At 35.0% G+C, this 21,255-nt stretch overlaps 2 pseudogenes; both read left to right on the top strand.

Annotated features, from left to right (window-relative positions):
* Nucleotides 1-7,755, top strand: part of LOC142644343 (jasmonate-induced oxygenase 2-like) — a 38,880-nt pseudogene extending 31,125 nt beyond the window's left edge.
* A 2,028-nt stretch (nucleotides 7,756-9,783) lies between these two features.
* LOC142644342 (protein LATERAL BRANCHING OXIDOREDUCTASE 1-like) lies at nucleotides 9,784-11,674 on the top strand (annotated as a pseudogene).
* Nucleotides 11,675-21,255: the final 9,581 nt, after the last annotated feature.

Below are 21,255 nucleotides of genomic sequence, written 5' to 3'. Positions count from 1 at the left end.
TACTATTCGTGGGTACCATTGTACTATTTTAGCTAACTTCTGTCTTTATTTAAAGTACTTTCAGCAAAAAGTTTTCAATTTTAACAAAATAAGCAAATCCCAAACGTACCCTTAGTAGTGCTGATACCAACTATTAGAGAGAGTAGAAGGACAAATAAACAATCAGACGATTACTATGGAAACTTATTAATGGCGTATATTACTAAGACACTATAAAAGATAACATGAAAGTATGAGATTGAACACAGAACAAGATATAGCAAACTTAGGGATATCATTAGATTGAACAACTTTTTTACATTAAATATAAGAGAAACTGGAAGACATATTACAAAGGGCTTTCTTTCACTCTCTTCCCGTTACAAAGACATAAGATGCCTATTTATAAGCAAGAAGTTATAGAGATATTTTACAATCAGAAGATAAGGTTGGATTGTAGGGGTTGGCTTGTTCTTGACAAATGTCCAGAGGAGTAGGGGTCCTGAAGATGGATTGACAAATGTCATCTGGAGTCAAGGGTCCTGGTGCAGTAGTAATCTTCTTCCGAGTATGTTACTGCCAAAGAGATAAATAGTATGTGGGAAGGAAGATCATCTCTTGCATGGTTGATAATTTTCATCATAAAATAATAGTTACAGTTAACAAACATATTGCAGGGAAAGTAGGAGCTGGTGAATGAAAAGTCCACAATAGTGGCTATGCTTAAAGTTGTTTTCTGACACTTTTTTTTTTCTTTATATATATATATATATATATATATATATATATATATATATATATATATATATATCTAGTCATCCCACCTATCTCTTCCTTGGAACCATTCTTCATCAACATTAGCATCTGGATCATGGTTATAGTGGTATGGGTCATCATGTCCAACCAAAGGATTTGGCATTTCCCAATGGTCTTCATGTGGCCATTGTTGTCTACAGACATCTGGATCTGCTGGGACTATGTCAGGTAGGATTCCCTGATTGAGAGATTCTGCTATTGTGAGGGAATAGTGACAAGATATCCAAGACACGTCCATGTGTGTGTGAAGAGTACCATCGGCATTAGTCACCTAATGCATTTCAGTAGGGTGGAGGATTCCTTCTGCCCGAACATCGTTTTTGGAATTTAGCTTGGCTACTAAACATGCAGAAGTAATTTTGTGACCAAAGCGTGGGTGCTCTAGTTTGGAATACTTGAACCATTGACCATTATGAGCATCATTCTTTAAGATTTCGAACCAGAATTTGTGAAAGTATTTATTTTCGCGAGGGAAAATGTATGAGTAAAATTCTGGCTCAAAATGGAGACACAAGTAGTATTCATTGAGTAAGTATCACATGTAGAGATAATGTACCACTGTCCAATTTGTTATCCAAAAGGCAATAGGGGTTTTCTATGGTTGTTCTATGTCTGGAAAATGGCAAGGAAATGACGTTGGTGTTCTTTGAGGTAATCATGGAAGACTCTAATGATTCTTTTAGATCTAGCTTCAAGGGTCAATGTCTTTATTTGATCTTTTATTTCTGGAGGAAGGGTTTCTATCATATTAAGGATATCATTAGGGGCTGCAGTAGAAGGGCCAGAAGATGAGGATGGATCTGTTATTGGATATACACATAAAGGTGGAAAAATTATTGTGGTATGAAGAACTGGAGGCTTTTTAGAAAAGTAATCAGTGATAAGATTATCTTTACCTTTGATGTGTTTGACTTGAAAATACCATCATGAAAACTAATTTGACCATCTGAGTAACTGAGGATGTGGAAGCATTTTTCTTTAGAACTGGAGCATTTTGGGAAAGGAAGACATGTCCATTTCTACTAGAAAATTATGCCCAAGAAGGTGAAACCAGAAATTTTCAATTCCATGTTTGATTGCCAAGATTTCATTGAAAGTAGAATGGTAATGAAGCACTGAAGGCTTGAATGCAGCATTTTTATATCCATAAATACTTCTTTTGCCATCAACTTCTTCAAAGAGAGCTACTGCCCAATACTCATCACTTGCATCTGTCTGTAGGACTTGTTTGCCTGGTCCTGGAATTTACAAAATAGGAAGTTTTACTGCTAATTTTTTCAATTGTTGGACTGGTTCTGTATGAACTGAATTCCACTCTAGAGTAGATTTTTTCAGCAATTTAGCCAAACAATCCCTGTATCTGGAGATTTTTGGGATAAAGTCAGACATGTAATTAACAATTCCAAGAAACTACTGTATCTGTTTGGTACCTGTGAGCTTATCTGGAAATTCACCAAGAGAAACTGCTATGTGGGGCTACAGAGTGTACTTTCCATTGGAAATGTTTACACCCAAGAAGTCAATAGAAGATACTCCTATGACCATTTTCTTTTCTGAAAGCATTATCCCTTGAGCTTTTACTAAATTGTAGAATTCAGTAAGCAATTGTTCATGAGATTTTGCATCTTTTGAAAATAGGAGAATATCATCTACATAGATCAATGCATTTGTCAAAAGTGGTTGGAAGAGTCTTACCACTGCTTTTGAAATTGAGATGGAGCATTTTTAAAACCAAAAGGCATTACAGTCCATTGGTAATGGTGGTCTAGGATGCAAAACGCTGTCTTGTATCTTTCTTCTGGATGAATTCCTAATTGCCAAAATCCGGCCAAAATCCTGCAAAAAATTGTCCAAAAAGGGAAAAAGCAGCAAAGCTTTTGGAACAAGCCCATGGCCGGGTCTTCTGCATACAAAACAGACTTTTGAAGTTTTTCCTTTGAATTGCTTTCTTCTGAGGAACTTCCATTTCTTTTTTCTGAAAGATTTCTTCTTTTGGCTTGCATAGTGTTTCTTTTTCCAAGAATACTTCTTGAAATGATCTCTTCTTTTTGTTGGACAAGCACAAGTTTTGTCATAGTACTTGATTTGCAAATTTTTCCTTTTATAATTGTCTTTAAGCTTGCTATGGACCTTGTCAATTTCTGAAAGAAACTTTCTCTGATTGCAGAGTTTTTCAAGAGCTATAAGCACATGCTGGTGGATTTCTCCCAACGAAGCTTGTTGCAGGGTTATTTTTTGAAGGTTCATCATGCGGAAAGTTTCATCTTCTAATGGCTCTGGAAAAGAGTTAAGAAAAGTGTGTTTAGAATTGACATCATCCATTCCATTAAAGGAGTAGTATCGGCTTGACATTCTGTCAAAATGTTTTTCCAGATCTTTCCTTTCAAAAGAGCAACATTTCATCAAGTAAGAATTCTTCTCTTGCCACTTCTATGTAATGGGCCAGTGAACCAAGGAATTCACTATGAATGATTGTGAAAAAATCTTCTAGAGTGTTGCACTGAGCTGCTTTTCTTTGCCTGTATTCTCCAAGGTTGATCCACCATTGTCTCAATCTTTCTGTAAGTCTTGCAACAAACTTGGCAATGATATGTGCAACAGTATTATTTGGGGCCTGGAGTTCAACTGTGCACCACGAATACATGTTAAAAATCTCATCATGCCATTTTGAAGGGGGGTATTATCAATGGTGAATAAGTGTTTTGAATCTGTGGTTGATGAGTAGGTTAATCTTGTTTGGTGATCAAGGATGAAAGGTGGTGTAGGAAATATTGCTGGTGGTGGTGGTGGAGGTTGTTGAGGGTGAAGGACATCATCATCTTCTTCTACCTTTGGGTCTGTTATAAATATTCCTTCTAAATTAAGACCAGACAAGTCTAGATCCGTGTCATCAATGACTGGGAGTACAAAAAGAATTTTTAAGTCTTGAAGGGTAAGAGTTTTGAGAAATGATGAAATTGGGTTTGGAGGATCAGGGTCTATAGCCAACATGTTCATCTTTGGAGGCTTGGAAGAAGCATCAACAATTGGATCTGAGGGTTGGTGTAATGGTTCTTTGTCCTTTTTTATGGGAGAAGGTTCATTTTGTGGTCTGATCTAAGGTCTAGTTGGAGTGGTGTTGAGCCGGTTATGCTAGGAAAGATTCCACTTGGTTTAAAAGGATTGTGATCAGGATGTGTCATGGTTAGTGGTTGGAGGTTCTGGTAGGGGGAAACTAGGGAGAATGGTGAGGTTAAAGGTATGGACAGATCTTTATATAAAGATTGGCGAGGTTGGAAAGGCATGTAGACTTGCATTGGAAGAGTTTGAGTAGCCACCTTCTGTGAACTCTCCATAGACTGGAGCTGCATCAACAACTGTTTTCTTTCTTTTTCTTTTTGCTCGATGAGAGGGAAGGAGACAGACAAATCTTTTACTGTGGAGGCAGTGGTTGCCAATTCTTGTTCAACTGATTGTATTTTCTTCTTCAAGTCTTCAATAAGAGAATTTGAGGACGAGAAGGTATGAGTAACTACTTTAGTCATCTTTTGTTGATTATCAAGAATCTTTGAAAGAACCTGGTCTTGTGTGACAGCATTTTTTGCCTGCCAATTTAGAGCTGCTTCAGCCGAAGAAACTTGTTTCTTGGATCCATCTGGATTGGTTCCAACAGGATTTTTGATTTTCCAAACATGTTTGATGTTGGCTTGAGGATGGTCAAAACTTTAAGTGGAGGAAAATTTTGTGAATAAGAGGGTGAAGTATTGTCAAACATATAATAAGGTAAGATCTTCTGTGTATGGGTTTGACTGGTAGTCTTGGGTTGACATTTTGGTATTTGGGGAAGGACTTTCTGGTAATATGAAATTAGTGGAGGTTTTTGGTTTTGATGGTTTTGATCATGATTTCCTCTGCATGGGGAAGGAGAAGGAGGATTATGCTTCTTGGTTCGAGGATAGAGGACATAATAATCAAACTTTTCAGAGGGTTCTCTAAGGAGGTCTACTTCTGGATCTTCTGCCTCATATCTTTCTTTGAGAATCTGCTGAGAAGACTTTTTATTTCTTCGTGGATGCTGTTTCTCAAAGACTTCTTCTTCTTGACAATCAGCACAGTCACAAACATCCCACCAGATATGGCCAGAGGATGATTTTTCTTCATAGCAAGGGTTTCCATCTTCTCGAAATGCTTTTATTTGAAGGCCATCAAGACCTACATATGACAATGGTTGGATCATAGCAATTTGAGTAGGAAAGACTGTTACTTCATCCTTTTCTGGTGTGGCCGCCAAGAACCTAACTTCAACTTCACCATTTTCTTTTTTGATGAAGAAAGGAGTGTTGGACTGGGTTGGCTTAGCCGCTTGATGAAGATTCTCATATTTTGTAATCCATGATTCTGGAAAGAGTTTAGTCATCTGCTCTTTATTTAACTGTCTTGGAACAAATGTGCACATAGGTGTCATGCCTGGGTCAACTTGGATTAAAAAAGCATCATTAGATTGGGCTATCTCTGGTATAACTATGTCAAAAGCATGATTTTGGAGTCTGTAGGCAAGCTGATAGTGAAGTGTGGCTGCAAAGGTATCATGCACCTGGGAAGCTCCTGTAATTTGAACTTGAACTTTCAGAGCATCACAAAGGTGAGGGTCTTTAAGAGACATGTTAAAGTTGGGGAAAATGGTAACAAAGACTATTCTCGCATTAAAGTGGTTTGGACAGTTCCTATAACTGCATTATGGTATTCCAAAAATCTAGAATCAAGGAGGGAAATTCTAGAAGCTATAGGGAGTCCCTTTCTTCCATGGAAGGTTAGTGCCAATCTTACTGCACCAAAATGGAGGTGGGTGTATCCTTATTTTTGCCATTGGATTACGAACTCTCGGGGAAGGGCAAGGGTGATAAAATTTTCTTTCTCACTTACTAGAATGTTGAACTGGTTAAACTTAGAAGCTTGAACATATTCTTTTACAGTAGAAGGATGAGAAGGACCTAAAAACTTTTTATGGATTTTTTAAAGGTATGGACTCCCTTGCTAGGGAAACATGCCAAGAATATATTCAAGAGATAGAGAAACTAGCATTCAAGTTGATGGAACTTAATTGCGGCACTGAGCCTAGTCTTGCCAGTAGATAGCTAGGTTCCATGGCTTCTTCGAAGATCAAACTGGCTTTGTTCGACTCAATTACTATCATATATGCCCTTTTCCTCACTTAGCGCTTGGTTTTGGTTGACACAAGGATAGTGGTGCTTTGACCATCCTTGGTGAAGATGGTGTTCTAGGATTAGAAGTGAAGCGGAAAACAGATAGAGAGTGGGTTCGGGTAAAACCCATCCTAGATGCTTATGTCATTAACATTGGTGACAATATTAAGGTACCATTTATAATTTCACATGCAATTTAATGGTTGATAAAGATTTTCAGTTTTCTATAATTATCTTGTCAGTTGTCACAACTTTGTCATGTTAAATCGAAAACCAAAAGTTTAGTAGCTTTGGCTTGAAATAAGGTTAGGCACGGTGAGGTGAATGTGTGCGGCTATATTTGTGTGTGTGTGTGTGTGTGTATATATATATATATATATAGAGAGAGAGAGAGAGAGAGAGAGAGAGAGAGAGAGAGAGAGAGAGAGAGAGAGAGAGTAATTTTTTTGGTAGGTCCACCACATATGTGAAAGGAGGGAATACAATTTTTCCATATTCCACAAATACCTAAGAATTTTCTATATGTACAAGGTTTGGAATAAGGTTAAGTGTGTATGTGTGTGTATATGGTGGTGTTTATACATTTAATAAATATATTGTTTTATACAACTTTACACACTCCTAAAATTGCATGGAAAGTTTACATACAAATAAAATGAAAATCTTATTTAATCTAATTTTGTTTGTTTCAACATGATACTAAACATGTGTACTTTTCAAAAGAATGTATTTTGTTGGAATTAATTTTCCTAGAATGCATCAAAATTCATACTCTCCTAAGTGTAGAGTCACTGAACGCTACCTAAGGGTCTAATTGGATACCACTTATTTTGTTGAAAATTGAAAACAATAAAAAATAATAATAAAAAAGTTACTATTCACGTGCTTGGCATTATTCATAAGCCTAAATGCACTATTCATGTCCCATGAACAGTGCAAAAGGGGCTAAAAAAAAAAAATGCAAATGCAGGAGAATAAATGCAATCCAAATGCTCATTAAGTCTAACGTTATCATGACGAGAAAAATTTGTGAAGTTTGACCGAAGTAAGTGGCTAAGAGCATTTACATTAAAAAAAAATGCATTTTATTTCACCAAAAAACTAATTTATCTATTTTACGTACAATACCACTTTACACTGCATAGACTATTCTATTGGAGAGAATGTTTTGTGAGATGAAAATAATTGAAGCTGGAATAAAATAAAAGTGTTTAAGATATACATGTTGGTACGTACAATAGAAATATTTTAGATATTACTATAGTAAAATGTTAAACTTTAATAGTGTTGCATTTCCAAGTGTGGGAGTCATTTTACGTGCATTTGGTGTTACAATGAATGTAAAATAGATAAATTAGAGCCCAAATGAGAATGCTCGAACTTGTCTTGTTTACAATGTTTGAATCGAAGTATATGTAAAATGTCCTTATACTACTTTTTCTTTGTGTACTTCATACGTGTATGTATCTGACAATTGATGATACAATTACTTCCCAAAAATTAGAATTAATAATCTATCCCTAAATTGGAGCTTAAAATTTTATAGACGATTTTATAGTTGACCAGTTTAACTCAAGCAATGGAAATTGTTCAGGTTTGGAGCAATGACGAGTATGAGAGTGTAGAGCACAGGGTGATAGTGAATTCAGAGAAAGAAAGGTACTCCTATCCTTTTTTCTTACTATGGGCACTCTCCACCGTGGTTAAGCCCTTAGAGGAGTTGACGAATGAGCAAAACCCTACTAAAGCTATAACCTTACTCAATATCTTTTTATAAAAGATGAATTTTAACAAATCCGCCATTGGATTACATCTTTTTTTTTTTTTTTTTATATACTCCATGCTTGCAAAATTTTTAGAAAATTAAAGATCAATACCTACGCCATTAATTGATTGTTTAAATTGCAATTTTTTATAGTTTAAAATTATGTATAAAATATAAGATTGTAGATCAGATAATAAATAATATCTAATTTATGCAAAATTTGACATATTTATTAAGAGCATAAAGAACATGCAATTCAATGGTTATATTGTCAAAATATGTAGTAATATTTATTTTATTGAGTAAGGTTATAACATTAGGTTACAACTAATTTTGTTGCTAAACTTTATCCTATAAAAATTAGGTTACATATATTGTCTCTTCATATTTAATAAAAATGAAAAATACTATAGATATAACTTTTTTTCACATCTATTGAGTTGCAAAGCTTTTATAGATTCCGATCTAGATCCACCATTGATTTCACTTTTGTATCCACCATTAACCGCTTGTCATTTAAGCAAGTGTGAAATTTTTTGTGTATCTAAATTTATTGAATAAAAATACGTTTGTGTTTGGATACAATATGGGTCATTTTAATAGATAATGTATTACATTGGCAAATAGAGTGTGTATTATTGTTATTATTATTATTTTATTTTTTTTGGTGAAGTAACCTTAATTAAAATGTTAAGAAAATTAAATGTATTATATTATATTAGTTTTTTTTTTTTTTTGAGAAACACACACACACATATGTATAGGGGAAGGGGGATGAGATAAGGGAATACACTCACACGCCAACACCAAAACTGCATACGGCAGTTAGTGTCGCGGAACAAGTGATAAACCCTTTCTTAATTGAAAAGAAATCCTGCAAACTCTTCTTATAACTTTTTATTGGATGTGATGGTCACTTCACAAGCACAAAGTTCTTGTGGGATGTGAGAGCAAGGGCCTGAGTTTAATTCTTCAAGATTGAGCTTCAAATAGTACATATATAATTAGATTAATTAGGCTAGAGTAGAATTAGGGGCTGTTTAGTATGGCATTTTAAGCAACAGTTAATAGTTTTTAAATAATATTACACGTATTTTCACACACTTTTTCATCCACATATATTTTTAAAAAAATACAAACAACGTTACTAGAACAATGTTACCAAACGAGCCCTTAGGTTTTGTAGTCTAAAATTATATATATATAAATAAGTTTATTGATCGAATAGTAAATAATATCAAATTTAAACAAAATTTGATATGCAGGCGTTAATAACATTTTTTAAAAAATGCAACTTAAAGATTATATTTTCAAAATCTACATTTAATAAAAATAATATTAGAAAAATACGAACAGTTTCTATTGTCCTTTATTTAGTGCCTTAGATAATGGATTTAATTGGGATTGAGATCTGCAGTGTGCGACCCCGATCACTCATAATATATTTTTTTTTACTAATTTTACTTTTTTACTTTTACTCTTTTTTTTTATTCAATGGTTGAAATTTAAAGTTATTTTTTGCAATTTTTTATTCAATGGTTGAAATTTAAAGTTATTTTTTACAATTTTAAATTTCATACGCTTTCACTAATTACGTTAGGTGCAATGATCTCAATCCATTTAGTTGCGGAGCATCCCCTGAAGACAACAATAATGGAGAAGTTCCTCAACCGATGTTTATTGCCATTAGGAAAATATCCATACATAGGACAAAACAGCTCACCCAAAACCCAAAAAAAAAAAGGAAAAAAAAAGAAAAATAGTTCACCCATGCAATATGCAAGCACAAACGTCCCACCCTTAAAAATATAGCAACCATACAAAATCATACCTTAATTTTAATCTCCTCGAACCATCGGAATCCGAAAACCAGTCCAAGTTCAATGTACATAAATAAAACTCAATTTCACACATATAAAAGCTTAAAAAACCTACCATTCCTTCGTCACCACGCCAATATTCTTACAAATCAGTGAAACACTCTGAAATAAAAATATACCAACCTCTTTGAGCACTAAAAAAAATCATCCACCAATTACCATGGGAGAGGTTGATCCAGCTTTCATCCAAGAACCTGAACACAGGCCAAGCATCTCCTACATTGAAGGCAAAGGTGTCCCACTGATCGATCTTTCTCCAATACTCTCCTCCACCAATGTTTCTGCCATTGAATTTCAAGGCCTTGTCAAACAGGTTGGCGATGCATGCAAGAAGTGGGGGTTCTTCCAGGTGATCAATCATGGGGTGCCTTTGGAGATGCGAGAGAAGATTGATGGTGCCTTGAGGAAATTTGACTAATTAATAATAGTTATTATGGATTAATATGGATAATTTCAATATTAATTCTAGCCAATATCAATTAGATGACAAAATTATAAAGTTCAACCTATCTCTACATGATATGAAAAGGGGAGTTCTAATCACAGCACACTTAATGGTTGTGGGAGATAATGTTGCAAGAGTTGGTGAGTGGAGACCACAAGAGAGTGCATGGTACATTTTAATAATTAGTCATCTAAGGTTAACTTGTTAGTAACATATGAATGTGTCTTCATAACTGTTATTTGGGAGGACCCTCTGTAATTGAGAGTTAGAATTGAAATGAATCTGTCAAGAATTATGATTTAATTTGTAGCCCAATTCAAGGGGATTCATCTATGTGATTTAATGGGCTCCTTTGACAACTGACCAGGGAGATATGCCAAGAATATGGTCAAGAGATGTTAAAACTAGCTTACAAGTTAATGGAACTTATTGGTCTGTCCCTGGGCTTGCCAGCAGATAGGTTCCATGGCTTCTTTAAAGATCAGACAGTTTCATCCGACTAAATCACTATCCACCTTGCCCAACCCCTGAGTTAGCACTTGGTGTTGGTCGGCACAAGGATGGTGGTGCCTTAACCATCCTTGCTCAAGATGATGTTGAAGGATTGGAAGTGAAAAGGAAAACAGATGGAGAGTGGGTTCGGGTCAAACCCACCCCAGATGCTTATTTCATCAATGTTGGTGACATTATTCAGGTAACATTCTCAAATATTCAAATTAACTCTGCTAAGTACAAATCATTCATATTTTTGTTAATAGCCAAACTCGCTTTCAGGTATCAATTACTATGGGTAAAACTGACTGAGAAACCCAAGAAAGCATTTATGAGCAAAATCGACATATAATTTGACAGAACAGAAATAAGTTATCTACAATATCCAATTATCTTTATTCATTAAAAATAAATAAATAAATACAATATACAATATCCAAATCCAAGTATATGAATTATGTTAGAATATCACTTTCTTCTCAATGTTGTCCATATATGCATGTATGGATCAAAAATATAATTACTAGTCCAATTAAAATCAATTCTATGCCTATGTTGGAATTGGTATGTACTTGGAGGCTTTTGTCGTTGGCCAGTTTCACTCTGAATGGAAATGTTTTTAGGTTTGGAGCAATGACAGGTAGGAGAGTGTGGAGCACAGGGTGATGGTGAACTCAGAGAAGGAACGGTTCTCTCTTCCATTTTTCTTCAACCCTGCGCACTACACCATGGTAAAGCCTTTAGAGGAGCTGACAAATGAGCAAAACCCTGCAAAATATAGGGCATACAGTTGGGGCAAGTTTATAACCAACAGAAAGCGCAGTAATTTCCAAAAACTTAATGTTGAAAATCTTCAAATTTATCATTTCAGGATATCAGAATAAGCGTGTTGAAAATCTTCAAATAATATTAAGCTTGTTGTAACTTGTAAGTACCATGATCTGCATAGAGGCTATGGAAGCATGAGGTGTTTCAATATCTTAAAGACGAGCAATCCTGTAAATAACAATAATGGACTATGCTTCAATGTATTTGCCTCATATTGCAAAAACCATTGGACGTGATAATATATAAAGTATAATGGGAGGAAACTGAAGTCATTGCTACTGTTCAAGGGTCAAGATTCTTCTAATATTAGTAAATTAGATTATTAAATCTACTAACCTCTCTCTCTCCAATACAACCCTAAACCATTGATTCACGGTGATTCCATAACTGCCATGTCCCTTATACATCTCCATTGAGTCTGGCCACTGCAAGTCTGATTGGTTTTTTTTTTTTGGGGGGGGGGGGGGGGGGGGGGGTTTGATCCAAATCTTTGTTTCTTTGATGTAGTTTCCCTTTTCAATTGGGTTGTGATGGGTTTTGTTCAACTAGGTTTTTGATTTGGGTGTGCCTATGTATGGTTTGGGCATGGTTGGGTGTATGGTTAATTTGGCCTAAGATTAAAGAAGGGCTTATCGCATTAAGGCTTCTTATTGCTGAAGCTTCATTTTTTGTTGCATTTACTCTCTCTCTCTCTCTGTATTTTGGGCCCAACAAAATGGTCTGATAGATTATGATTTTTCAAAAGAAACTGATTGATCAATTCTATTCGGAACTCTGTATTTTGGGCCCAACAAAACGGTCCGCTAGATTATGATTTTTCAAAAGAAACTGATTGATCAAATCTGTTTGGTTCCCAATAAAACACATGAAATTGTTAGGTGGAAATTTTGCACAAAAAAGGGGGAATTTTTGGACATTGAAAATGAGAAGGATAGGAAAAATGAAGAGAACTTGAGATCAAAATTGAAGATAAGAAAGGTTTACTCAGCCTTTGTAGACGAGTCGACCCACTTAGCTAGATTCCGAAAGCTTCTTTTATATTTATCATTGAATCTTGACTCTTGAAGAATCGAAATCCAGGTGACCAATTATTTATAATGGCCACATAAGTCGTAGATGTGACTTAAAAGAAGAGAAAGTAGTTGTTAGGTTCTAAGACCTTTAGGTTTAAATTTATTAGAACACTAATTTGTAATGTTGGCAAACCACGATCAAAATGTTTTAGTGTTGTTTAGACTGCTCAAAGTATGTGTCTTATATGTAAAGTTGGAATTGAGTTGCTGCAGAATTTACTGTGTAATTCTGTCTGGCTCGATCGATCGAGAATTAGACTCGACCGATCGAAAGTCGTGCAGATTGAACTTAGCCCAAGCCCGTTTTACGTGTAGGGTTTTATGTTTTGCCCTAGGTATAAAAGGGAAAACCCTAGCCACATTTTTCAGAGCTTGTTGATGCTATGTGTGTGAATCTTCTGTGAGATCTAGAAGTGTTTTCCTTCACATATATTTAAGGTTATGAAGGATCAAGACTATGTCAAGAATTTGATGATCGTTTCAGTTGCAGATTCAAGAGCTTAAAGATATACAAGCGGAAGTGCTTGTGCTTGTTGGGAATCCAAGAAAGAAGTAGTCTGTGAACTCGGAGCTGTCACGTGGTCGTGGTAGTAAGTTTCCTACTTGAGGTAGCAATAGGATGTTAGTGGTCTAAGTTGCTATTGTGTAAAATTCAATTCTTTCATAGTGGACTCAATTTTACCTTGAGGATAGCTAGGTTAAATCCTCCCCAGGTTTTTTACCGATTTGGTTTTCCTAAGTCATCATATCATTGTGTTCTTTATATTTCCGCTGCCTTGCATGAGATGATATATTTGTGTTAACCTAGATCTGCTTAATTTACCTAAGTTAATCACTTGGCTAAATAACTAGGTTAATTTGGTTGTGTTTAAGGGGTCTAAAAGCGTATAAGTTGTATCAGAGTGGGTAGCTCTTTTGCTGTAAATCTTTTGATCTCTAAACTGATCATTGACCCCTGCTATCATGGATTCTTGAAAACTCTTTTTGCAGATATGTCATCTTGTCTACTTGTTGTTTTTGTCTCTTGTTGTTTTTGTTAAATCTTTCCTTGGACATCTTGGTATAATTGCATGTGATAAGAATTATTTGTGTTACACAGCTTTAACCGCCTTAAAGGTACGTGATTCTTGTCTTTGGTATTTGGATAGTGGTTGTTCCAGGCACATGACAGGAAATAAAGCTTTGTTCAAGACACTCTTTGAAGGAAAGATTGGGACAATCACGTTTGGAGATGGAAGCAAATCTATGATCAGAGGCATTGGTACTGTGGACATTCCAGGGTTGCCTGTGTTTGAAGACGTCTAGTATGTTGATGAGTTAAAAGCTAACTTACTCAGCATCAGTCAGATTTGTGACAATGGACTGAATGTTCTATTCACGAAGTATATATGAATGTGAGATACTTGATGGAAGAGGTGACTGTATATGTATTGGTGTGAGGACAGTTGACAATTGCTATGGTATAACACCAAGTATAAACAACAAGTGTATTTGTGGACCATGTCAGATGGGTAAACAAGTGAAGTCCAAGCATCCGTTTATAACTGAAGTTCAAACTTCCAGACCTCTTGAGTTGTTACACATTGATCTCATGGGTCCTACTAGAGTTCAGAGCTTAGGTAGGAAGAAGTATATTCTAGTTGTTGTGGAGGATTTTACTAGATATACTTGGGTTGTACTTTTGAAAAATAAAGCTGAGGCTCTTGAAAAGATGATATATTTGTGCAAGAAATTGCAAGTTAAGAAAGGTACTGTGATAGCTAGAATCAGAAATGATCATGGGAGAGAATTTGAAAACACAAAGCTAGCTACCTTCTGCAATGATCAAGGCACACATCAAGAGTTCTTTTCACCCAAGACCCCACAACAAATAGAATAGTGGAACGAAAGAATAAGGTTGTTCAAGAGATGGCACGTGTCATGCTACACAATAAGAAGTTGCCAAAATCTTCTGGGGAGAAGCAGTTAACACTGCTTGTCATACACTCAACCGGGTGTATTTCAGACCTAATTCCAAGAAAACTCCCTATGAACTCTGGAGAGGAAAGAAGCTTGTTGTCAAATATTTCCGGATATTTGGCAGTAACTATGACATTCTACGTGATAGAGAGAACCTAGAAAAGTTTGATGCAAAGAGTGACAAAGGGATATTTTTTGGGATACTCTTCTACCAGTAGAGCTTACAGAGTTTACAACCTAAGAACTAAAACAATCATGGAGTCTTTGTTGTGAAATTTTAAAATACTCGCAAGTGTACGAACCGTACCGAAGTATAGTTTGACAAAAATGAGGTCGAACCCACAGGGACTTGAATGAATGTAGGAAAATTAATTAAATCTTAACCAAATTAATCCTAATCTAGTTTAATAAAAATTGGTTGTTTTGAAATTAAATAAACTAAGCAAATAATAAAATTAAGTAAATAGTTAAACTAAGCAAAAGATATAAAGTAATAAAAAGATGTAAACAATCAAGGGAAATGAATTAAGGTTTTGGAATCCACCTTATTAATTCATATCAGCATATATTTATGATCATTGATTTTTTCCAACCACTGCATGATAATCTAGAAATCAATCTTGCTATCATGGAAAATATTCTCATTAAAATCCTGATTTTAAAAATCAAAAGCATGTTCTTCTTCGCTTCTTAAGTATAAAATCAAATCATCAATTGTATCCATAGCCAAACAAATCACAAAATACATCAAATTCTAAAAATCAAATCATAAATTGTATTCATTGACAAACAAATTACAAGCGATATCCAATTTTATAATCAAGAATTAATAAACCAAGCACTCAACTAATTAAGATAAATCCTAAATCATGAGAAAAACATGATTGAACTCATATCTAGAATCTCATCTCAGTCAATTGATATGAAGCAAGAACAATTTAAATCATTAAAGAACAACTATTGTGGGAAAAATCAAATCACATAAATATTATTGATAATCCTTAACAAGGTTTCATCCTCAACCCTAATTATAATTTTAGCTACTCATAGTAATTGAAAGAAAACACAAAAATAAAATACTAAACATTAAACTAGACAAATAAAATAAAACTAACTGTCATGTAAGAAAACCAAAGAAGTAACCGCACTCTCTATGTTCAGCCTCCAGACCTTGCATTTGCCTCCTTGAATTTTGCCCTAAAGAACTTTTAAATAGGTCAAAAAATCCTATTACAAGTTGAATTCCCGTTTGGGGAAATCTCAGATTTTTAGACTTCACTTAACCGATAATTTTGGCCCATTTAACGTCATAATTTGGACTTTTGGTAAACTACAAAAGTTGTAGCCCTTTAAGTTAACTTTCCAGCCCAACTTGAATCATCTCCATTGGACATCTGAGCCGAAAGTTATGCCAAAAATATTAACTGATATGCAGGTTGGAATCCTAATTCGAATTGGACTTGGACTTGGTGTAAATTTCCTTTGATTCCCTGCTCCAATTGAACTTAAATTTAATTGGGTTGACATTTTTTAATTTCATCATGGCCCTTGTAAAAGTAAAGTCCATTAGCTTTCTTCTGTGCACAAATCTACTTATTTAATTCCATTCTCCTACAAAAGACAAATTCATGGAATAAGATTCAATTAAGCACAAAATTGATTATTCACCATTATTCTAAAACCAAATATAAAATGCATGAATTACCTCAAAATAAGTATGATAATACTTTCTAACAATGATATAAATATGCAAAATTGATCTTGAAATCACATGCCTTTGATTGTCGGACTTGAACTTATTGAGAAAGGGATAAATAACCATCTCACCACTGTTTATTAGCCAATCATGAACACTTTAGTGCATACGTAAGATTTTGTGCTCGAGAAAGTATAGCACATGCACAAAAAGATTATAAGGTGTAGCCTCGGTTTAAGTGCTAAAATTGGTGTGTACATTATTGGAATATAATGAATTCAATCAATTAAAATTGGTGTGTACATTATCCCGGCTAATTCTTAATAAGTTTCAGATCAAATAAAATTGGTGTGTACATTATGAGGCAAATCAAGAAACTTACATGATTGCAAGCTTTTATTCTAGAAGATGTGAGAGTTATATGATGTACCTCTTTAAGGGATAGTCTCTTTTAAATGTATGTGATGGATTTTGTAGAAATTGTGCTTAATTCCTATTCACATATCACCTCACATGTCTCTCGAGCTTTTGCTAGTTGCACACACTACACAATACACAAGTTACTCTTTGCTAAACTTTGTACATGTTATTGTGTGTGATTTAGTGTTGGCCATCCAAGATTAAAACTTCCTTGAGTTTAAATGCAAAATGTGTTTTGAAGTTTGAGTTTTTAAGGTGAATTGAGTGAAAATCTTAATTTTTGGGAGATCTGGGCTTAAATCATGTGTTTTGAAAAGTATTTCATCTCATACTCATGCATTTTATTCATAAAATTTTTTGTTTTGAGGAGTTTTTGCATAAAAATGCTTTATTTTTCAAAAATTTGGTTTTTCCAGAATTTCGATTGATCGAATCTGCTTCTCGACTTATCGAAATTGCGATTAAAATTTTGGTCATCCACTGTCGGTTTCGATCGATGCTCGATCGCTGTTAGATCAATCGAAGGCTTTTAGATCGATCGAACCTAACTTTCAGCTAACTGAAAATCGTATAGAGAGTTTTTAAAATCATGAGTTTTCTCACATGTTCAAGCACTTTTCAAACCTTTTCAAACTCTTTCTCTCTCTATCCGATCTGTCCAAGCTCCCACTCAAGATTTTTTTCATTTTCCTCTGATTCTTTTGCAAGGTTTTTGTCTTCTTAGACCGGTAAGACCTTTTTACCCTTCCTTTGTCATTTATTTTCATTTTTCATGCATTAAATCATCCATTTATGAGGGTATTTCGAACCTAAGATTTTTTGGGTTTTGTGTTGATTCAAACTTTTTCTTGAGAAATTGATCACTGGGTTTTTATTGTGAGATGTTATAAACATGATTCTTGTGAATTAATTTGATCAATTTGATGGTTTGTGAAAAATTGAAAATTCTAGGGCTTTAAATTACCTAAATTGGGGATTTTGTTCAATTAAGTTTAATTTGATAAAATTGGCTTGTCGGATTGATTAATTTGATCGTTTTATTGTGTTCTCTACCTTGTTTAATGATCAATTTGTCAATTTCTTGGAAATTGTATAAGTGGTTTTTCATAATTTTGGGGTTTTTGATATAAAATCTATGCTCAAGCCAATTTTGTGATTTTAAAGTTGTATTAAACTTATTCTCACTGCATTAGGGCATGCATCATTTGCTTACACTGTTCACGCATCATATAGATTGTTATTTTCTATATTGTTTTGTGCTAACTTACAGTCTGCCCTTGGTTTTCTCTTATTTTCTTTTTTGGTTCTTTTCTATTTATCCTATCTTTTCCTTAGCATCATGCCTAGGAAAAATAGAGCCAACAAGAAATCCTCCTCTTCTTCTATTCCATCCTTTGAGAGTGAAAGATTCTTGAGTGAGAAACACCAAGCGACCTTTGAGACACTTAACCTTAAGAGGAACATTTGGGCTGAAAGAAAGGTTCGTTTAGATAAGCTAGATCCTAAGATTAGGAGGAACTTTGAGCGTAAGGGTTGGTTACCTTTGTTAGATATTTCTCACCGCCCTCTAGTTACCTTGATCAGAGAGTTCTATTCGAACCTCTCTATCAACGTCTATGATTCCAACACTTTACCTAAGAGTTGGATACGAGTTGAAGAGTACACCATTACTCCCTTGGTAGTGGCTGAAGCTCTTGGGGTTCCTTTTGTTTAGCATCCTGTCTACCCTTATGATGAGTCTCCTCCCTTAGACGATATCATGTCTTACATCACTAGGTCTTCTATCCAGTGGGGTTTAGATCCTCGGATCATTACTGCTGAGCTCACTGAGGTTCACTATCTTTTCTTTCGGATTGCTTGTCATTCCTTGTGGCCTATATCTCATCTACACACCATCCCTATTGAGAGATGTGTGTTTCTGTATGCCCTTGTTATTGATGCTCCTATCAATTTTCCCCATCTGTTTATTCGTTCCTTGAACGAGGTTTATAGGAGTAGTTCTACTGCTCATGCTCTTTTCTTTCTTGTTTTTATTCATCGGATTCTTTTACATCTTGGTTTAGAGGAGTTTCTTGTGTCTGAGCCTGTTCATATTATTGCTCCTATAGGTGCCACCTTTCTTAAACAGAGGGTTGCTTAGTTGAAAGAAAGCTTTAAACGTCCTAGGGTTGAGTCTTCTGGCGTCGTACCTCTTCCTCCTCCAGAATTTTTCAACTTAGCCTAAGCCCGTTTTACGTGTAGGGTTTTATTTTTGCCCTAGGTATAAAAGGGAAAACCCTAGCTATGTTTTTCAGAGGTTGTTGATGCTGTGTGTGTGAATCTTCTGTGAGATCTAGAGGTGTTTGCCTTCACACATACTTAGGATTATTAAGGATCAAGACTATGTCAAGAACTTGATGATCGTTTTAGTTGCATATTCAAGAGCTTAAAGAAATACAAGCGAGAGTGCTTGTGCTTGCTGGGAATCCAAGAAAGAAGTAGTTTGTGGACTCGGAGCTATCATGTGGTCGTGGTAGTAAGTTTCTTACTCGATGTAGCAATAGGATGTTAGTGGTCTAAGTCGCTATTGTGTAAACTTCAATTCTTTCATAGTGGATTCAGTTTTACCTTAAGGATAGCTAAGTTAAATCCTCTCCAGGTTTTTTACCGGTTTGGTTTTCCTAGGTCATCATATTATTGTGTTCTTTATATTTTCGCTACTTTGCATGATATGATATATTTGTGTTAACCTAGATTTGCTTAATTTACTTAAGTTAATCACTTGGCTAAATAACAAGGCTAATCTGGTTGTGTTTAAGGGGTCTAAAAACGTATAGTAGTGATAAACAGACCACTTTGCTCTGTCTCTAGATTGCCATTTCCCCTTTTACTCTTGGTCATTTTTTTTGTTTAGTTCATACATCTCTTTGATTTTGCTGCTGTTGCTTTGTCTTCCTCTTCTGTTCTGTGGTCTCATATCTATTTTTCTTTACCTTCTTTTTGTCTCTTTGTTTCTTGTGTTTTCAAGACTGCTCACATGAACAAAGTATTTGAGATTCAAAGCATTTACTTTAATGCATGGTTTGTTGTTATGAACAAAAGTAACTTTGTGTTTTTTTTTATATTATTATTATTATTATTATTAATTGAGTTGTACAACACGCCAGCAACTTTGATTTATTGAGCTAATTTTGCGTTGGGTACGAAATTGACTCTATTGTTATTAAGCATAAGTGTCTCCAATCTTACATGAAGCATTTCAAAGTATTTGCAAGGACTAATTTAGTTAATTCAACTTCAACTAAATACCTACATGTTGTGGCTACATAGGAGAAAGTGACATTTTATAGATGATATGGTTCTTGTAAAAAGGGTTATCTTTTGGTTGCTAATAGGTTGGCCTAATCTTATAAGCAAGCCTACACAAAAAATTTGTACATGAATTATGCATAGTAACTAGTCACAATTCAACATTGTGACATTGCTAAATCATGCGGTTAAAATGTTAGAATTTGGCTTCTTCTTAGATAGATCAAAATATGTTGAATTACAAGGCTCTTAACCTTTTTTAATGGTAAACTACAATATAAATTACATTTAATAGATGTGAGTGTAACCATTTTTCCCTTGCAATTTTTCTCCAACAAAATTTGTGAGCTTTAAAATACCATTGAGATTTAGGCCCAAGTTGGCAAGTTAAACATCAAATGTTAGCTGTTGTGCAATGTCGAGTCCCAACGATGGGCTCTTATCATAGCTAGAGCTGGCCCAAATTTTTATGATGATAAAAAAAAAAAAAAAATTTAAAAGTTCTAAGCTCATGGTTTTACTATAATCTCAATCCACCCATAAAAAATCTCAACCTATACTAAATAAAATATGTGCGCACCCAAAAAGGAGCTGACAAGCCCAACTTCTATTTGGGCTCATAATCTATTTATTTTGTGGGCTTTTGGATTTCCTACAATGGGTGGTCTTATGCCTGGCCCCCAAATACACTTGTTCTCAGTCCTCTCAGAATTATTCTCCCCATCTTTTCCAGAACGACTACCCTCTTTTCTCAGCATTTGCTCTCAAATTGACAACCCCTTCTCTTAAATTCCCATCTCTTATTTATAGCCCAAGGGAGTGGAGAGGTTATGATTGTTTTCATAGTAAGTGGGAGGAGAGGTCCAATGCTATTACCCTTAAGTGTGTGTTTAGTTGGGAGTGGGAGGTGGTGAGAATAGCATTGGAACTAGTTCCACCGCTGGATGGATTGCTCGGCAGTGGTACTCCCTAGGTGTTGTTGAGCTCACTGGGACTCATCTCCTCGGGAAATTGCATTCCCTGACCAAGTAGGACATTCATCTTCACGACTCATGTTGTAACTGGCTTTGTAGTGCAGCCTGGCTTTTGGTGGGGTGACGAGGGTTACCCGAATCATGTTCGTGGTCTAATAGAGTATGGATTCGTGCTTGGTACTTTAGGATTTGAGGTCCTACTAGTTTTGGGCCTTACACCCGTGGCATTATCGTGATGTGCTTCGTGGGTATTGGACTGACAGAGGAGCAGCGTTCTGTACAAGTTCTATCCAAAAATCCATGTTACATGTCAAATAATGCATCAATTAATCATTTTCATTCAACAAGCACCAAAAAGAAAAATTGACAATGAATCTTTATTGCATAAGACTTAGAAAAGGAAAATATTGTATGCGTAATATTGGAAGATAGATATTTTAATGAGAAATACAACAAT

This window comes from Castanea sativa, chromosome 7, assembly GCF_040712315.1.
Source record: "Castanea sativa cultivar Marrone di Chiusa Pesio chromosome 7, ASM4071231v1".
Classification (NCBI taxonomy): Eukaryota; Viridiplantae; Streptophyta; class Magnoliopsida; order Fagales; family Fagaceae; genus Castanea; species Castanea sativa.
The sequence above is the reverse complement of the archived record's forward strand: the minus strand, read 5'-3'. Positions and strand labels throughout refer to the sequence as shown.